We start from the raw sequence: 17976 nt of genomic DNA on the forward strand, positions 1-17976 counted from the left end.
TCAAAGCTGATTGTCACCAAAAACTTTATTAATTCACTTTGTCTCCCTCATTTTTTTGTCTCCTGTCTGGTTTCACTAGATTCCATAGCCACATTCTGCCTTGAAAACTACATCATTTGCTTTCTTAAAGAGAGAACACACTTTTATAAAAGAAGAGATTGCTTCTTCCAAAGAAAATGCTGTTGATCAGTACAATAAAATGTTATCCTAGCAGTTGTCAATAAAATAAGTCCTAAATGGAAGGGATTGTTTAATCTGTAGCGCCATGAAATCAGCTAAAACAAGCTCAATAACGCAATGCATGCACACACTCTTAGTGAATAATATGCGTTCACCTGAATTGTGATTAGACCTAGGCTAGCTACATCTTGATTTACCCAGCTTATCAATATAGATTTACCTTTCAAATAAATTATTACCATTTTGTTGTTTTGTATTTAGATTGGTAAAAACAAAGTCAAATTGATTGTATTTGTATAATTGGACGCAGACCCTGGTTCGATCCCGGGCTGTATCACAACCGGTCGTAATCTGGAGTTCCATAGGGAGGCGCACAATTGGCCCAGCGTCGTCCGGGTTAAGGGAGGGTTTGGCCGGTGTAGGCCGTCATTGTAAAACAAGAATTTGTTCTTAACTGACTTGCCAATGCATACATGGCTGTCTCTAAAAAAATATTCAATTAAAATATTCAAATGTAATGACATTGAACTCAAAAGATGCCCAACGACTGAACTGAGCAGTAGCTGAATTTATCTGTGGATCAAGTGCCATTCTGTGACTTTGGTTAATATGCCTTCTTTTTTTGTTATGGTATCATTTTGGAATCGAGTATTGGGATAGTATCGAGTATCGGGACACTAAACCTGGTACCGAAGTCAAAGTTCTGGTATGGTGACAACACTAATGTCTTTGGGTCTGTTTTCATCTCTCCCCGGCACATATTAAGCCCATACATTTCTAGGTCTAAACCAGTTAATCAAATAAACTACATTTGAAGATCACATTTTTGTAGATAGTAGTAGCCTACTGTTGCCCCTTTAAGATCGGGAGTTATGTCTGGCATCCGTAACCGACCATTTAAAAAAAGAAGGACAGAGAGAGAGAGTGAAAAGGACAGGTTGAGCGAACGTCAAATCAAATTATACCTCCATAATCATTAGGAGACATCCAGCCTGCCATGTATCTTTTGTCCTGGACATGACACCCGCGTTTGTAACCTATGCTTTGTTTGGATTTCCCTAAACCTGGTACTTGTGTGTCTTTCTCATCAATTTTCCTGTTCAATTTAGCCACGATGGCCATCATTTAGATTTCTCCCTGTGTCCACCTTTGTCTGCGAAAGAACAAGTGTTTACCCGTCCCGTGTGGCTTAGTTGGTAGAGCATGGTGTTTGCAACACCAGGGTTGTGGGTTCGATTCCCACGGGGGACCAGTAAGGAGAAAAAGATTTATGCATTCACTACTGTAAGTCGCTCTGGATAAGAGCGTCTGCTAAATGACTAAAATGTTAATGTAAAATGTCTCGTGTCTGTATTGGCTCCATCTGTTAGTCAGCCTTTAGTTCTGTGGTAATATATTCACCTATTCATGTACCGTTTTCATGTAAGGCATGTTCAAGGCCATAGCCTTTTCTAGCACTATCCTTCTGCTACGCTCCTTCAGTGAAGCCCCCAAAAAAAACAGCTGACGTCTCAAGCGCTCCTGCTTCACCTTTTATATTGGAGAGGTCTCAAAGTGCGAAGGAATAAACAAATGAGTGCATGCAGAAAGATATTAGCCGAGACCCGGCGGAACCGTAGCGAAGAGCTAATCTCCATTATTGTAAATACAGGGCAGAGAAGCGCACCGCTCCGCTGAGATTAACCTCTGAGACGAAGAGGGCCTGAACCGAGCTCTAATAGCCGCTCCCCGATGACCCCTTCTCCTGTTCTCCTTTAACTTGCGAAGAGACATAAGCTAAATCCCACTAGCTAATAAGGGCCTTTACAAGCATAACCACCCTCCTCGGTAGCCTCAGCCTCTCAATCTCCATCTCGCTATCATTCCTCAGCGCCTTCTGCCTGACTTGGCCACTACACTAATAGACAAGGTTTACCGTCAAGGCCATATGCACCTTGAATAATTTTGCTTAAACATAATTGGTGCATAATAATTCTGCCGTGAATCACTGATGAAGGAATCAAAGCACCATGGAATGGATCCCCGTTGGATGCAGGTGGATCTTGGTCCAAGAGACGCAACTGCCCACAAAAACCACAAAATACTTGTAAAAAAACATGCTTATTCAGGGTTGGCTTAGGCAGGTGCAGGCTGGGAACTGTGCCTAACGCTTGCACCTGCAAGGAGGGGTTATTAGATTATGGGGCATGCCGATATCTGTGAAATGTATTCACATTCCCTCTCGTCATAGCCTTCTTGCCAACCCCCACGCACACATAAGAGAGAGTCTGATTCAGACAAGTTTCACTTTCATAAGACTGTAGAGACGGAGCATTGTCCTGCAAGATGGCGCGGCTTCTTTTATCATTATTCATGTTGTTGATTTTGGCAGACTATAACGCGGGAGCTTACGCAGTGGGTTTAGTTGATAACGGCTCACAGTACAAGGTAAAAAGTAGAACACAAATCAGTGTGATCCTAGCTGGTGTCTGTCTGCTACGCTGGGGAAGCGCACAACAATATCACAGCTGGTTTGAACCGGGAACAAAGAAGTCAATTTCAGGACAACAGACCAAACAAAATGGAATGAAAAAGAAATTACAAATCAGTTCCATCCAGGTGTTCTCCAGTCCATCGAGAGAAAAGGGGGTCAGGAAGTAATCTTTTCAAACTGGTTGTAAACAACAGAAATGTTGCTGGCCTCCATTCCCGGTTATAGGGCATTCTCTCTTATCTAGGCTACAAAGTGGGAGAAGGAGCTGACTAGTTTGAAATTAGTGGGATTCCTTCCAACTCGGCTCATCATTTTTTCATCCCCTGAAACCGCTGAATATTTCATCCATTCTGGAGGTGCTGGGGACATGTATTATGCACAGACAGCTCTTACTCAAAGAGTTCTTGCTCTGCTCTCCACATTATGTCTCAAGACATGCCCACAAGGGAGTGATGGGACCATGGGGAACGGTGGGATGAACTAAGGAGTGGGTGGGATTGTGGGGCAGGGGGTCTATTCTAAGGTTTGGGGATGTGTCGACTGACTAAGCATGTCTAAAGAATAAGTGCTTAATACATGCCAGACCTTATACTGAAAGTTGGCTTTTCTACTCATCTCAAGATATCTTTGTTTAAATGTAGACCCATCTCTGTTTTAAAGGGCAGGGTGTCAAGTTGGAAACAGGATCAGTAGCTTCTCTTACCTCTCATCAACACTCCTACACACTGTGACTCATCCTGTGGAGTTAAAGTGATGCATGATGGTCATTAAAACGGTGGCAAAATGTTCTCTCTTTATCTCAATTTACATAAAGGAGAGAGGGGCAATGGATTTTCCATGCAATACATACACCTTTGTATGAAGTTAAGCATCTATAACACCCAGGTCTGATCACCCACCTTTCATGGGCTGAGCAGTGAGCTTAGAGATGTGTCACTCGACAATAAAGCTGGGACGATAAACCGAACATGATCGACACGACCATACCGATCACTAACAGCAGGAATTTCGCTGATATCCTTCATTACGATAAATAGCCTATACTAGAGAAATGAAATAAGTTTGCTAATATAGGTGATTGTTAATGGGACAATTAATAGCTACAACCATCACACTAGTAGTAGTAGTAGTAGTATAAAAGATAATACATAAAAACATGTGGTGCACATTAATGTTAAACTTAACCTACCATTTATCATTGTCGCATCAATTCATTGCAATATGGATTTTTGTCCATATAGCCAAGCTCTACCTGACACTGCAAAAAACTGGCTTGCAAAACGTACCACCATAATTCTGCTTGTATGGCGATAGCTGGTGTTGATTTCCACTGTCAGGACCCATCCTCCTAATCACAACGCATTCAAGAGTCTGTGGGAAGGTCACTGCTGAGAGAATTCACACGTAAATGTTCAGGCGAAACACAAACGCTCAGAGCCAGCTAGGTTCTGGCCTCAGTGACGCGTCACAACACAAATGCCAGAGGGTCGCAAACTTCCTCCGGGGGTCACCGAAAGGGCACGACCTTTCAACATGTCTCTGTAAACAAAACCCTTGAGTCAAAGCTGGAGCTAAAGGAAAACTCAGAAGTAAAAACAAAACACAAAGGAGAGACAACACAAAACACACAATACTCACACATAAACCCCTTAATATTATCAAATTTGGTTTTTCCTTTCCCCCTCACATTTCCTCTATATTGAACAATTCGTTCAAAGGGTTATTACCCGTTGGCTCATGACAAGAGTATAGGCCTAATCTCACATATGGATAAGGGTGGTTTTCCAATAGATACATGCTCCTTATGACATGTAAAACAGCTTAAAAAGGCATCAGCAGTCCCGAGAGATTGGAGAAAGGTGAATTTACCATACAGAATGTTACCACAGTGGTCACGACATCTATTCCTTATGATATCTGGGAGCAGCAATGGTTGTCCATAATACCATGTTCCCAATGCTAGAACAGCCATAGGGTCAGTGGCATGAATCTCTCACTGGCAAAAATAAGCATGTCTAAAAAGAAACATGGTATAGGCCAACTACAGCTTGACACCACTGAGGTACGGACCAAGAGGAAACACTAATATATACATATAAATAAAAGTATGTGGACACCCCTTCAAATTAGTGGATTCGGCTATAGCAGCCACACCCGTTGCTGACAGGTGTATAAAATCGAGCACACAACCATGCAATCTCCATAGACAAACAATGGCAGTAGAATGGCCTTACTGAAGAGTGTTCTAGACTGTTATAGCAACAAAGGGGGACCAACTCCATATTAATGCCCATGATTTTGGAATGAGATGTTTGAGAGATGACGAGCAGGTGTCCACATACTTTTGGTCATGTAGTGTATTTCTTATCAGCACACCAAAGATCTATTAAACACATGAAAGCGACACTTCAGTCTCAAATTAAAAAAATTACTGTCCCATCCACTTCTTGACATTTCATCCCTTTCAACTGCTTTGATACATTTAACAGTGAGGTAACTTTTTATGAGAGAAGACACACTGATGGGTGATTAACCTTTAAATGTGTTTTCCCTGATAAGACAACGTGGCAGTGTTTTCAGATCCATTCCTTGAGGCACAACTTCGATAAATAGTTTCAACCTTATTTAGCTTGTATTTTTTAACCAAGAGTTTTAAAAAAAGGATGTTATCCTGAAATATAGAATATCTATTTAGAAATACCTGGCCATGAAGGCAACTCAAAAACCTCAGAGAGATGCTAGGATAAGTATAAAAGAGGACACTGACCGGAAGATATGAAGAATAGCTTGGCTTTGCCAATATGCTTTCATCTTTGTCACGAAAACAAATTGAAATTGAAAAGTAAAATTGAGCAATGCCGTTGTCATCCTGCTTCTACATCTTTGTGCTTATTCCCTGTCCACTTCACCATTTCCTCAGCCTACACTTTCTTCTCCTGTTGTCAGCCCTGGTTTCTTTCTGATTGTGCCTCCTTCCCTCCACACAAGTAATTTGTCTTCTTCCAGTGTCCCCTTCTCCACATCAAAGAGCACCAGTTCATTCAAGGCCTCGGTGGTGCTTGCTGTCACATGTTCGCCTTATTTGGGGCCCATATGGTCAAAAGGCAGTGCCACCGAAGTGGAATGGGACACTGTTTCCCGTGGGGCATTCCTATTGGCATCCACATGAGAAAATGTTTCAAACACTGTTTCAATCAAATTGACACATCCACACCGAACTGCTGTTTAATGAAATGAGGGACGAAGGACAAGAGACAGTGATGTGGAAGTATTAGAAAAAAAGACTTGTTCTCTCTTACCTTGACCCGAGGTAGTAGGTGTTACACCACAAGGCAGGAAGCAGCCAGCGAGCAAACCAAATAGGAGAGAAAGTCAGAAAAAAAAGGGTTAGTGTCAGAGAATATGAATACAGTCACCAAAAGATGTTTACGCTTCATCAAAACATGTATTTTGAAGTCAGGGTTGCGCCAACGGATTAACTACAGAACGCATTTAAAAAAGGAACTTCGGTGTGTGTGTGTGTGTGTGTGTGTGTGTGTGTGTGTGTGTGTGTGTGTGTGTGTGTGTGCACATGCGCGTATGAAACTTCATTTTAGAGCGTGAAACAATGGCGCATTAAAGATTTAGTAAGTGCCAGACCACATTAAGCGATTCTATTCTTAGGATGTGTACAATACATCTCATTCCCATGTTCATCTGTATTCCCTCTGTACAATTCTAAGGGATTCTGAGAGAAAGGAGTCTATGCAATATGCATGGCTCGCTGTAACACAGGGCAAGCGGAGTGGTATTCTCCTGTTCTCCCGAGTGCGAGAGAGACCTTTGTCAGCTGCCCTTTGTCAGCTGCCGGTAAGAGCTGCTGTTCTGACCAGAAGGAGAGCAACATGAGGAAGGGAAAGCTGCCGTTGTAGAGAAACGGATCACATATTTTCCTGCCAAATGCACGTTTTTATTATTTTCTACCTTCCTGGCAGGAAGTGTTCACAAATGACGTCATGTTTTGGTTAGTGTTGAAAGAGGCTGCAAATCAAGCTGTACTACTGCATGTTGTAATTGGACAGAGGGGAACTGACACTGTGTTGGGGGAAGAGGGGAGAAAGGGATCAGTGAAATAGCTTATTTGAGAAATAAGCTCAGGGCAGCTTTTTTTGTGCTAATGGCAGCTTGAACTGCATTTAAAAAAATATTTCATTCATAATCCATCCGATTCCTGTTGACTAATTCCAGACCAGGTAGCAAGAGAGGGGGGAATGATGCTGGATGTTGGAGAAGTTGAAGGATAGATAGCCTATTTTAGCCTCAATCTTTACCTTTATGTGTGCTAGTGAACCCCCATTGGAGCAGTCTGTGTGCAGTACAGTATATCATCGCTTTATAGGGCCCCTAAATGCCACACAATATGCTGTGGGGGACAAATTAGTAGTGTTTACAATGTGCAACGGGGATCTCGCCGAGGGATAATCTTAACCACCAGGGACTGACAATCCACAGAAGCCCTCCTGAACTCTGGGTGTGGATTTACAAAGAGATACCCACTGAGTGGGATATCCACCCCGTCATTTGATCTAACAAATGAGCCACAATCATAATCACCATCATCATTATAGTAATATAAAACACTGTCAGTACCACAGCTGTTGTTGGCATTAACTGTCAGGAGTGGATGCACCAAACCTTGTCCTAACGATGCTAGGCACTGCTATCTGACAGGACTCTATTTGGGCTCATGGTTGATTGCATCATCACTCCCTTTGGTACCCCCACAACCACTATGATTCCTCCACTATTACGAGGTAGAGGACCAGTGGATGGGTACTTTGATCTCAAGGTCTTGCGACATTTATGACGACTGGGCACTTGACCCCTTTCTGACCCCTTTGGCTGAGTATAAAACAGGGTGATGGGGACCAGTGGGGGTCAGGCTCATGCAATGACACCCCCCTCCCTAAGAGCCAAGACACCAACCATCAATCAAGATGATTACCATAACTGTCTTTTAGTTAGATTGTCCCATCCGGATTGGATTTGTGATAACATGGACATAGTACTATGAACTGATTCAACAAGGCTACTGGTTTTTATCAAGATCCGAAGAGAGTGGTCATATACGATAAACATCAGAGGAAGGAAAAGAGCGATAAATCCCAGGCATCCTGGGACCGTGCTGGGACCGTGCTAGGCCCCTTGCCTTGTCCGGCTGGACAGTAACTCACCACCAAGGTCTTGAATAACGGCAGCGTTTGACACGAGATGCCTCCCCCTCCTGAGCGGTAATCTAATCACACCAATAAAGGAGCGCCCCTCAGAAACGTGTCCCCATGCTGACCTTTGACCTTTCTCCTTCTGTTGTCTGGCGGCAACCACTCAGGCAACCATGCTAAATGAACTGTGACCTTCTGGATAGTGTGGGGGGGGGGGGGGCTACAGAAAGGGTCTGGCTTGATGAGTCAGTGAGTAAGTTCACACTGTACAGAACCCAAAACAAGGCTTATCCAAGACAAATAACAGCCTAACTAAATGGTAACCTGAACGACGTAGCTACGCTAACCAGGTTTTCAGCCTTCTTTGAAACAAAGAGGGAGGGCATAGTGTGTCTTGTGTGAGTAAACGCTTTAATTTAATCACTCCATGAGCTCTCTACCATAGCTATCCCATGCGCCGCAAACCTCAAACAGATGCTGGCCGAAAAAACTTCAGAGCAGACTTTCTGCCTTTTGGCAAAGACTCAACCACCAGGCGTATGATTACGAAACTTTAAGAAAAACCAGAGCAAGAGTTCAGCTGTCCTCCCTATGACATAACGTCATACAATCCCCTCTTAGCTTATTGTGGAAACAGTCACAGTGTAAAATAGCTCTATTGACGAGACAGTGGCAACGAGGCAGATATTCTCTGCACGCCAGTGTGTAAGACTTGGTGAAGTGTACATCGCAGACAGTGAGTGATAATGTCTGCTATACGTCAGATGCCTAGAAGTCAACCATACACCCGACATACAGTACATTTGGAAAGTATTCAGACCCCATGACTTTTTCCGCATTTCGTTACAGCGTTATTCTAAAATGGATTAAATCGTTTTTCCCCCTCATCAATCTGAATACAATACCCCATAATGACAAAGCAAAAACAGATTTACATTTTTTTGTTGCAAATGTATTAAAATGAGAAAATTCAATATTACGTTTGCATAAGTATTCAGACCCTTTACTCAGTACTTTGTTGAAGCACCTTTGGCAGCGATTACAGCCTCGAGTCTTATTGGGTGTGACGCTACAAGCTTAACACACCTGTGTTGGAGGAGTTTCTCCCATTCCCTGCAGATCCTCTCAAGCTCTGTCAGGTTGGATGGGGAGAGTCACTGCACAGCTATTTTCAGGTCTCTCCAGAAATGTTAGATCGGGTTCAAGTCTGGGCTCTGGCTGGGCCACATAAGGATATTGAGACTTGTCCTGAAGCCACTCCTGCGTTGTCTTGGCTGTGTGCTTAGGGTCGTTGTCCTGTTGGAAGGTGAACCTTCACTCCAGTCTGATGTTCTGAGTGCTCTGGAGCAGGTTTTCATCAAGGATCTCTTCACTTTGCTCCGTTCATCTTTCCCTTGATCATGAGTAGTCTCCCAGTCCCTGTCGCTGAAACACATCCCCACTATGATGCTGCCACCACCATGCTTCCCCGTAGGGATGGTGCCAGGTTCTCTCCAGACGTGATGCTTGGAATTCAGGCCAAAGAGTTCAATCTTGGTTCCATCAGACCAGAGAATCTTGTTTCTCATGGTCTGAGAGTCCTTTAGGTGCCTTTTGGCAAATTCCAAGCAGGTTGTCATGTGCTTTTTACTGAGGAGGGGCTTCCGTCTGGCCACTCTACCATAAAGGCCTGATTGCTGCAGAGATGGTTGTCCTTCTGGAAGGTTCTCCCTTCTCCACAGAGGAACTCTGGAGCTCTGTCAGAGTGACCATCGGGTTCTCAGTCACCTCCCTGACCAAGTCCCTTCTCCCCTAATTGCTCAGTTTGGCCAGGCAGCCAGCTCTAGGAAGAGTCTTGGTGGTTCCAAACTTCTTCCATTTAAGAATGATGGAGGCCACTGTGTTCTTCGGGACAATTAATGCTGCAGAAATGTTTGGTACCCTTCCCCAGATCTGTGCCTTGACACAATACTGTCTCGGCGCTCTAAGGACAATTCCTTCAACATCATGCATCATGGTTTCTGCTCTGACATGCAATATCAACTGGGGGACCTCATATAAACAGGTGTGGGCCTTTCCAAATCATGTCAAACAAAAGGAATTTACCACCGGTGGACTCCAAGTTGTAGAAACATCAAGAATGATCAATGGAAACAGGATGCACCCGAGCTCAATTTCAAGTCTCATAGCAAAGGGTCTGAATACTTATGTAAATAAGTTCTGTTTTTTAGTTTGAACAAAATTAGCTAAAATTTCAACAAAAAAAACTGTTTACACTTTGTCATTATGGGGTATTGTGTGTAGATTGATGAGGGAAAATATTCAAACCATTATAGAAAAAGGCTGTAACATAGCAAAATGTGGAAAAAGGAAAAGGTCTGAACACTTTCCGAATACACTGTATATGCTAAGGTACCAGAAGATTGGACTACTTAGCATGGAGAAGCAGCTTTGGCATGTTAGAGAGAGTGATCTTCCAGGAAAATAGAAAAGTCTGAGCCGTAGAATAACAAGTGTCGGTCTGTTGTGTCTCACAGACCAGCCAAGCAGTTTCTCCGAGTTGTAATTATATTGCTTTTTTACACAGGGTCAAATTAGATCAGTGAATTCAATCACTGGGCCTCATTCTTTCCCAAATGTTCTACTTGAATTTTTCCAAGTGCCATGTTACTTTAGGGATGATAAAGGTTAAGTGCAGCTGAAAGTTATGTTTTATGTCAATTGTTCCCATTGACTACACTTAAAAAATATATTTAAATCATAAACTCGGTCTTCTCTGAAAATGTATGATTATGAAAACACAATATTCAATTGAGCCAGAACAATTTTTACAATAAAAACCCAAAAGAAGGCAGAGTGATGTCGAAACGTTGGTGGTTTACCCAATAAATTACTGGGAGTTTATACATTTATATAGTGTGCGACTATTTGTTTTTATGGCTTACAGTTTATTCACCGTTAGTCAGCACCTCTACACTAAATATTTTTCTCTGGGTGTGCGGCAGCTCATGCTTTTTATTACAATAAAAACTCAAACAAAAAAAAGGGACTTAACACAATCCAAAATTGATTTCAGATGGGAGGCTATCATTAACCAATGAAAGGCTTAAACACTCTTCATAGTAGTTACTGATTACCCCAAACAGTGACCCTACTCCCTTTTCAAACAGTGTGGTCTCACCTCGTAGACCACGGACAATAATCATTGACCAAACAAGAACACACAGTATATCATTAAGTGCCCCCAAAAAAATAACAATCTGACACCATCCGGAGAAAAAAAAAATAAAAATCAACAAACGTAAGATTGATTTCTAATAGCCCTCGTGTTCCACTTAATATATATATATTTTTTATGTATTCCTGCCCACAGGAGCCCTGGCCAGGCCTCATGTAGGCTATACAGTGGTCTAAACCTTCAATACCCCAGATGTGTCTATACACAGTAGAGCAGACCATTAGCAATCAATACACTGTCCCCCAAGGCTTTGTGTTGGAAATAGCACAGCAGAATGAGCCGTTAGTATTTCTAGGAAATACATAAGCATGAATACGGTAGTAGTCAGGGTAAGGCGCAATCTCTACTGATGCATGAGCTTGTAAGTAGCCATACTGTTATCAACATGGCATTTGTCTTCTAATAAGACTCCAGGCAGCTATCCATTTGATGAAGACTACACAACCTGTGCATAGGAGATTAAAATGTCTCATAGTATCAAGGAAAACGTTTGGAAGAGAAACTCCTGAGTCAACAATCCAACACGTCTGAGCGTAAACACTACAGTCAAGATATAGCAGGTCCTCCTTCTCCTTCTACATTGTCCATATTAGGTCATAATACGTTGTCCATATTAGGACAGAATATGGACACCATAGTCCTCTTTTTCTATTTCAGAAGCCAACCTCAGGTGTATTCAGACAGAGATGGGCAGTTTTATCCATTTAAACCTTTTCAAGGAAACCGGTGCTCGTTAAAAGGTCCCATAAATTTCATGCCTATGTTAAAAGCTTTAAATTGACCTCTCACCCCCTAATTCGTTTTAAAGGCTTGAGCTGCTGTTTGTTTTTAAATGGACACATGGCAGCACGTTGAAGATTCTGGCCTTTTTGTGGTAGTGTCCAGGGTCTTACATTAACCACCCGTTGGCGCAGGGTTAACAGCTGTCATTGAAAGGCTACCTGGGTACTGTGACCCCAGTAAATGATAATGAGGTACAGCTGCGACCTTTTTGATAAGCGGAAGCGTCCATCCCCTCTGTGCGGCAACTACCCTCAGCTACCAAACATGTAATTAGCGCTTTCTAATAACGTGCCCATTTGGGAAGGGGAGCTGGTACAGAGAGTGATTGCTGCCACAATGAACCAGTGGTCGTTTCCTGTATTTAATGGCCATGGGGGTGGCAGGGGTCCTTGACCACAGTCTATAATGTCAATGTGTGTCTGTGTACCCCAAGCACACACAGACATTCATACACTGACACATGCAAACACATGCAAATGCGTTTGGTCAATATTGTAACGAACACAGAAGCTAGTGTTAAACTGCTAAGAGAGCTTCATGACATTGTGTGGGGGGGTGGGGGTTTTAAAGAAAAAGGTTTTGCACCGAGGGGGATATGCTACACAGCTACACGAGCGCCATACATATTTGAACTGAGCTTTTAAGTTCACAAAACGGAGAGGATACGAAGGAATGTGGAGAGAAAAAAAATGACAGACAACCAAAGGAGATGAAGGAAAACAGAGGTTGAGAGAGAGAGAGAGAGAGAGAGAGAAAGAGGTGGATGAAATGGGACAAAAGCAAGAAGTTGTGAAGCCGGCCGACACGTGTGGTGGTAGGAGGAGAGCGGTCTGCACTACCCACTACTACGGTCCATACGGTGACCTCAGAATAACTTGAGGTCCAGTAAATCACGAAGAGAGGGATTCCCCCCTCTCTCTTTATCCTGTCCATATCCTGTTTCCTTCCCGCGCTCCTTTTCCGTGTCTCTGGCTGAATGAGGGATGAGCCTGGTGGCCCTTTGAAGTGCACGGCCTGGAACATACCAAATCCACATGGAGAGAGAGGGGGCAAGAGCGAAAGAGTAAGCAGGGGATGGTGTGGTGTTGGGGGGGATGCTGAATTGGAGAGACATACTGCATGTTGGGGATGGAGAGAGACCCGTAGGAATCTGTATGCAGTTTGGGTATGCAGGCCTGCAGAATGGCGGTGTTTCACAAATGGCAGATCAGGAGGAACGACCGGTGGAACATGGCTAATTCTTCCCAGGTTCTACTGTATATATGGACTTGAACATGGCTCCCTGGAGGCTTTTGCTTTGTTTATTGTGTGGTGCCGTGATCACTTGCACAGCTTTGGGTGGGTAATGGCCTCAACCCCAACCATTTTGGGAACCACATTATCAGGGTTTAACTGCCATTTCAACAAGTTGAAACCAATGGCGCAAATCCTGACTCAAGGAGGAAAACGTTTAACTACGATATCTATAGTCATGAAGGTATACTTCCGCATACATTACAAAGACTGAATGTGCATGTGTACTGTACCTCAAATGTGGATTTTAGCTCATGTCGCTGTAGTCTGTAATGACAGGCTCTTGCCATGGCCAGGTTCTGGCCCTGAGACTGTAAAACGCCTTTGTCCTTGAGATGAAAAATGAGTGTTCAGCACTGCAGTCTTCCTCTGACATAAAACATTTGAGGTGGGAACAAAAGCTTAAAAGATGTGCTGAAATTCACACTGCAGTAGAGATGCATCCCGCAGATAAGAGCGGGGGTAGTGAAATAGATATCCCATTTTCTTTCTCTGCCCGCATTCAACTACTGGCACATGACTTTGTCTGGTGCATGTCCACACCCTGTGCGGGTTTGCAGCATGATAAATAAATAATTTCAAGAAAAACATGCCCTGCAAACGTTTTACCCCGCCCCTCTGTTAATTACAAATGCAGACAAGACTCTGGGGGAATAAGGCATTTTTTTCCCTTCCATGGGAGACACATTTCACACCCCCGCCCCCGGGGCATTCCATTCAGGCCATGCACTGTGCATGCTCTGAGAGCGGAAGGTTCCAAGAGAGAGACATGGGGTGGGGGGTGTATTGTCTGGGTTCTATACCTCCCTATGAACTTCCTGTGCACTGTTCTTACTCGATCTGCTGAAATTTCTGTTCACTCAGTGTTTGTGTGAGAGCAACGGCAATCTGACTGGGCTTCCGCCTCACGCCTGTCCTCTCAACTCCCGCTGTAAACCGGAAACAGTGTTGAGACGGGGTTCTTGTCTCTTCCAAAGTTGAATTCATAACCTGCTGAGATGGAGAGGGAGCGAGAATACGAGACAGCAAGAGAAACAGAGCTCAGAGGAAGAGAGAAAGGGAGAGCGGGATGGGGTGGGGGAAGGCCTAAGATGTATCCCTCTTCCCCTCAGGTTCTCAAGGGTTCCCATTACCGTGGGGTTATGTTGTGTGACCTGCAAATATCATCCACTAGTTATTGCTGTCACACTTCCACAGAGAATACATTTTGCAGAACCATGCCACAATAAATAGCATTATGCAGTAGGCCTACATTGCGTACAAAAGCATGTAAGGGAGTATGGGTAAGCAATGCATAAGGCTAGAATGAAGTGGTTAACAGCAGTCACAAATTTGTCAATTTCCCAGTTTTACAAATTGAAGCTCCTATTGCAATACAGAGGGGTTGGGTTCAACTCCATTACAATTCCAGCCAATTACAGGGCTAACATTGGCCACAGGAATTCAAGTATAAAAATGCCCTTCGGTAAACAGTATATAATGAATTCAAAGACCAGAACTGAATCGTCAAGCCCCATAGCTGTGTATTCAAGACATAGCTGCAGGGGAGAGTGAAACGCCTGAAATCGACTTCTCCACGACGCCACCTGCCTAGCAAGTTTGCGTGCAGCTGCTGTTGTCTGTGGTCAGTTGAAGAGAGAAAAATAATGAATGAATCAATGGGAAGGCAGTGCATCACGGTTTAAGAGCGAACCCAATACGTCCCTCGGTTTGGCATTTGCATTTTCCCACAATTCAATTAGCACGGTTGTCAGACGCCTGGGCCTGTTCACATGCCGTCCAACTAAGACTGGCACCCCGCGACTCACACTGACCCTTCTAAGCTTTTTGGGGAAATGAATGCGGCCCCTCCCACCCCTTCCAGCTTTCTCCCCACCCTAACACTCAAGTTCGCCCAACACAACACTCCGTGGGTTGCTTTGAATCCAACTTGAAACATTGACCTCTGAAGGGGCTATTTAAAAGGTGTTACCTTGTTGTGACACAAAAGAGCGTACAAAGGAGGGCACAGAATGAAAAACGCACCTCAAACACCCTCTGCAAGTACTCTTTCTTTGAATCTCTTTCAAGGAACCAGCTCTGGTAGCTGCTCAGTAGTGCACTAACAGAGGATTATGCCGGTCTCTGTTCTGTGTTCTCAAAAACATCTGTTTGGAAGGCCGCCAAGATGGCAGCTTAAAGAATTCCCTCCAACAGGGCTCCATAGGGCTAATAATTACAACGCAGTGAGAGGGAGAGGAGGTAGAGGAGTGGACTGAAGCCACTAGTCGAGTGCATGGGAGAAGAAAAAAAAGTCCCATCACATTCTTAAACGTTTTTTTTTTTTATAGGAGTCTTTTAATCTTCTATTTTAATGTTGGTCTGCCCTGAGGCAATCAATCAGACAAATCCCTCAACTTCCTATCAGACAGTTTTAATATCTTAATCTTCATATGCATTTTTTGGGGCATGGTGAAGTCTTCTCCAAAAAACATAAACAATCTGTTTTGTTGATGTTCCCTGGGAATGTTGCCGGTGAAATATTCCAGGCCAGAGCAGAACTAAGCGAAACAATGGAACCAAACGCAAGGCAATCGAGTATGGGCAATCTCAAAATCAAATTAGCTTCTCCGGCTGCAGTTTCATGTCTTTTTATACAGCCCCTACTACATCTTTTATCTCATTAATACAAAAAATGTAATCTCCTCCGAGTACGGTGGTGAGAGAGAGGGGAGTCCACCATATGGTGGTTTAAAAAAAAATGAAAGAAAAACACTGAATCACATTTCAACTCTGGAGAGATGCTGGACCAGCGCCAAAGTTTGGTATTGAAAGTAATTCAAAGCAAAATGTTTGAATATTGCAGGACATGGAGCTGCAGTATTTCGCAGATAGCGCCAACTGGACTAAAATGAAGTCGCCTGAAACCCTTGTGTCATCTTTCAGGTTCTTAAAAGCATGACATAAGATTGTTGAGTTGGAATCTCCTGATGTTATTTGCTACCTTGCTAACACATTAGCCAGCCTGTTCCATTTCCAATGAAACTCAATAGTATTACTGCTACAGCTGTAGTCCTGTGTGACCAATGTTCCCTCTAAGCTACACGCATGCAGTACCCAGAGACTGCCGCGCAGCTTCCCGGGACTGCCCCACTGAGAGAAGCACAAGATTGAATTTCACTCAACTTTCTAGAGCAGTGGTCACCAACCGATCGACTGGTCAATCTCCAAGGCATTCCTAGTCGATTGCCAAACATTTCTGGAAAAAAACCCAACAAAACAACGATAAAGCCTTGTCTTCATATTTCATTTGTCTCAGGCTGTTAACCTCTTATGGCTAGGGGGCAGTATTTTCACGGCTGGATAAAAAACGTACCCGATTTAATCTGGTTACTAATCCTACCCAGTAACTAGAATATGCATATACTTATTATATATGGATAGAAAACACCCTAAAGTTTCTATAACTGTTTGAATGGTGTCTGTGAGTATAACAGAACTCAAATGGCAGGTCAAAACCTGAGAGATTCCTTTACAGGAAGTGGCCTGTCTGACCATTTCTGGAACTTCTTTGCCATCTCTATCTTTTACTAAGGATCTCTGCTCTAACGTGACACTTCCTACGTCGTCCATAGGCGCTCAGAGCCCGGGAAAAACCTGAATGTCGTCATCCCAGCCCCAGGCTGAAACACATTATCGCCTTTCTCAAGTGGCCGATCAAGGGACTCTGGGCTTAGGCGCGTGACCTGGCCGCCCCCGTCTTTGTGATTTTTTCCTCTGTTTGCCGAAAAGGAGATTCCCGGTCGGAATATTATCGCTTTTCTACGAGAAAAATGGCATAAAAATGGATTTTAAACAGCGGTTGACATGCTTCGAAGTACGGTAATGGAATATTTCGCGCAACCCTTCTTTACCATTTCGGATAGTGTCTGGAACGGACGAACAAAATGCCGCTATTCGGATATAACGATGGATTATTTTGGACCAAACCAACATTTGTTAATGAAGTAGCAGTCCTGGGAGTGCATTCTGATGAAGACAACAAAGGTAATGAAACTTTTGTAATAGTAAATCGGAGTTTGATCAGGGCTAAACTTGGTCGGTGTCTAAATGGCTAGCCGTGATGGCTGGGCTATCTACTGAGAATATTGCAAAATGTGCTTTCACCGAAAAGCTATTTTAAAATCGGACATATCGAGTGCATAGAGGAGTTCTGTATCTATAATTCTTAAAATAATTGTTATGCTTTTTGTGAACGTTTATCTTGAGTAATTTAGTAAATTCACCGGATGTTTGCGGGGGGTATGCTAGTTCTGAACGTCACATGCTAATGTAAAAAGCTGGTTTTTGATATAAATATGAACTTGATTGAACAAAACATGCATGCATTGTATAACATAATGTCCTAGGGTTGTCATCTGATGAAGATCATCAAAGGTTAGTGCTGCATTTAGCTGTGGTTTTGTTTTTTGTGACATTATATGCTAGCTTGAAAAATGGGTGTCTGATTATTTCTGGCTTGGTACTCTGCTGACATAATCTAATGTTTTGCTTTTGCTGTAAAGCCTTTTTGAAATCGGACAGTGTGGTTAGATAAAGGAGAGTAGAGTCTTGTCTTTAAAATGCTGTGAAATAGTCATATGTTTGAAAAATTGAAGTTTTTGTATTTTTGAGGAATTTGTAATTCGCGCCACGCCTATCATTGGATATTGGAGCAAGTGTTCCGCTAGCGGAACGTCTAGATGTAAGAGGTTAACGGTAGGTGCACCCGATTCAGCTGCCCTGCACGCCGGCTAGGCGAGTGGTTGCCATTTTGAACCATTTGCCCAGAGAGCAAATCAAGTGCACTA

The 17976-nt window shown here is 43.3% G+C and overlaps 1 protein-coding gene and 1 long non-coding RNA gene across 2 annotated transcripts in view; both read right to left on the minus strand.

Moving 5' to 3' along the window:
- Nucleotides 1-17976, minus strand: part of LOC106590359 (heparan-sulfate 6-O-sulfotransferase 1-B) — a 96750-nt gene that overhangs the window by 50402 nt on the left and 28372 nt on the right. The gene's annotated exons all lie outside the window — the stretch shown is intronic.
- LOC123731561 (uncharacterized) lies at nt 11-8750 on the minus strand. The gene is made up of 2 exons (XR_006762741.1): nt 5953-8750; nt 11-5804 (listed from the first exon to the last, which is right to left on the minus strand). It is a non-coding gene; the product is annotated as an uncharacterized lncRNA (long non-coding RNA).

This window comes from Salmo salar, chromosome ssa29 (genome assembly GCF_905237065.1).
Source record: "Salmo salar chromosome ssa29, Ssal_v3.1, whole genome shotgun sequence".
Classification (NCBI taxonomy): domain Eukaryota; kingdom Metazoa; phylum Chordata; class Actinopteri; order Salmoniformes; family Salmonidae; genus Salmo; species Salmo salar.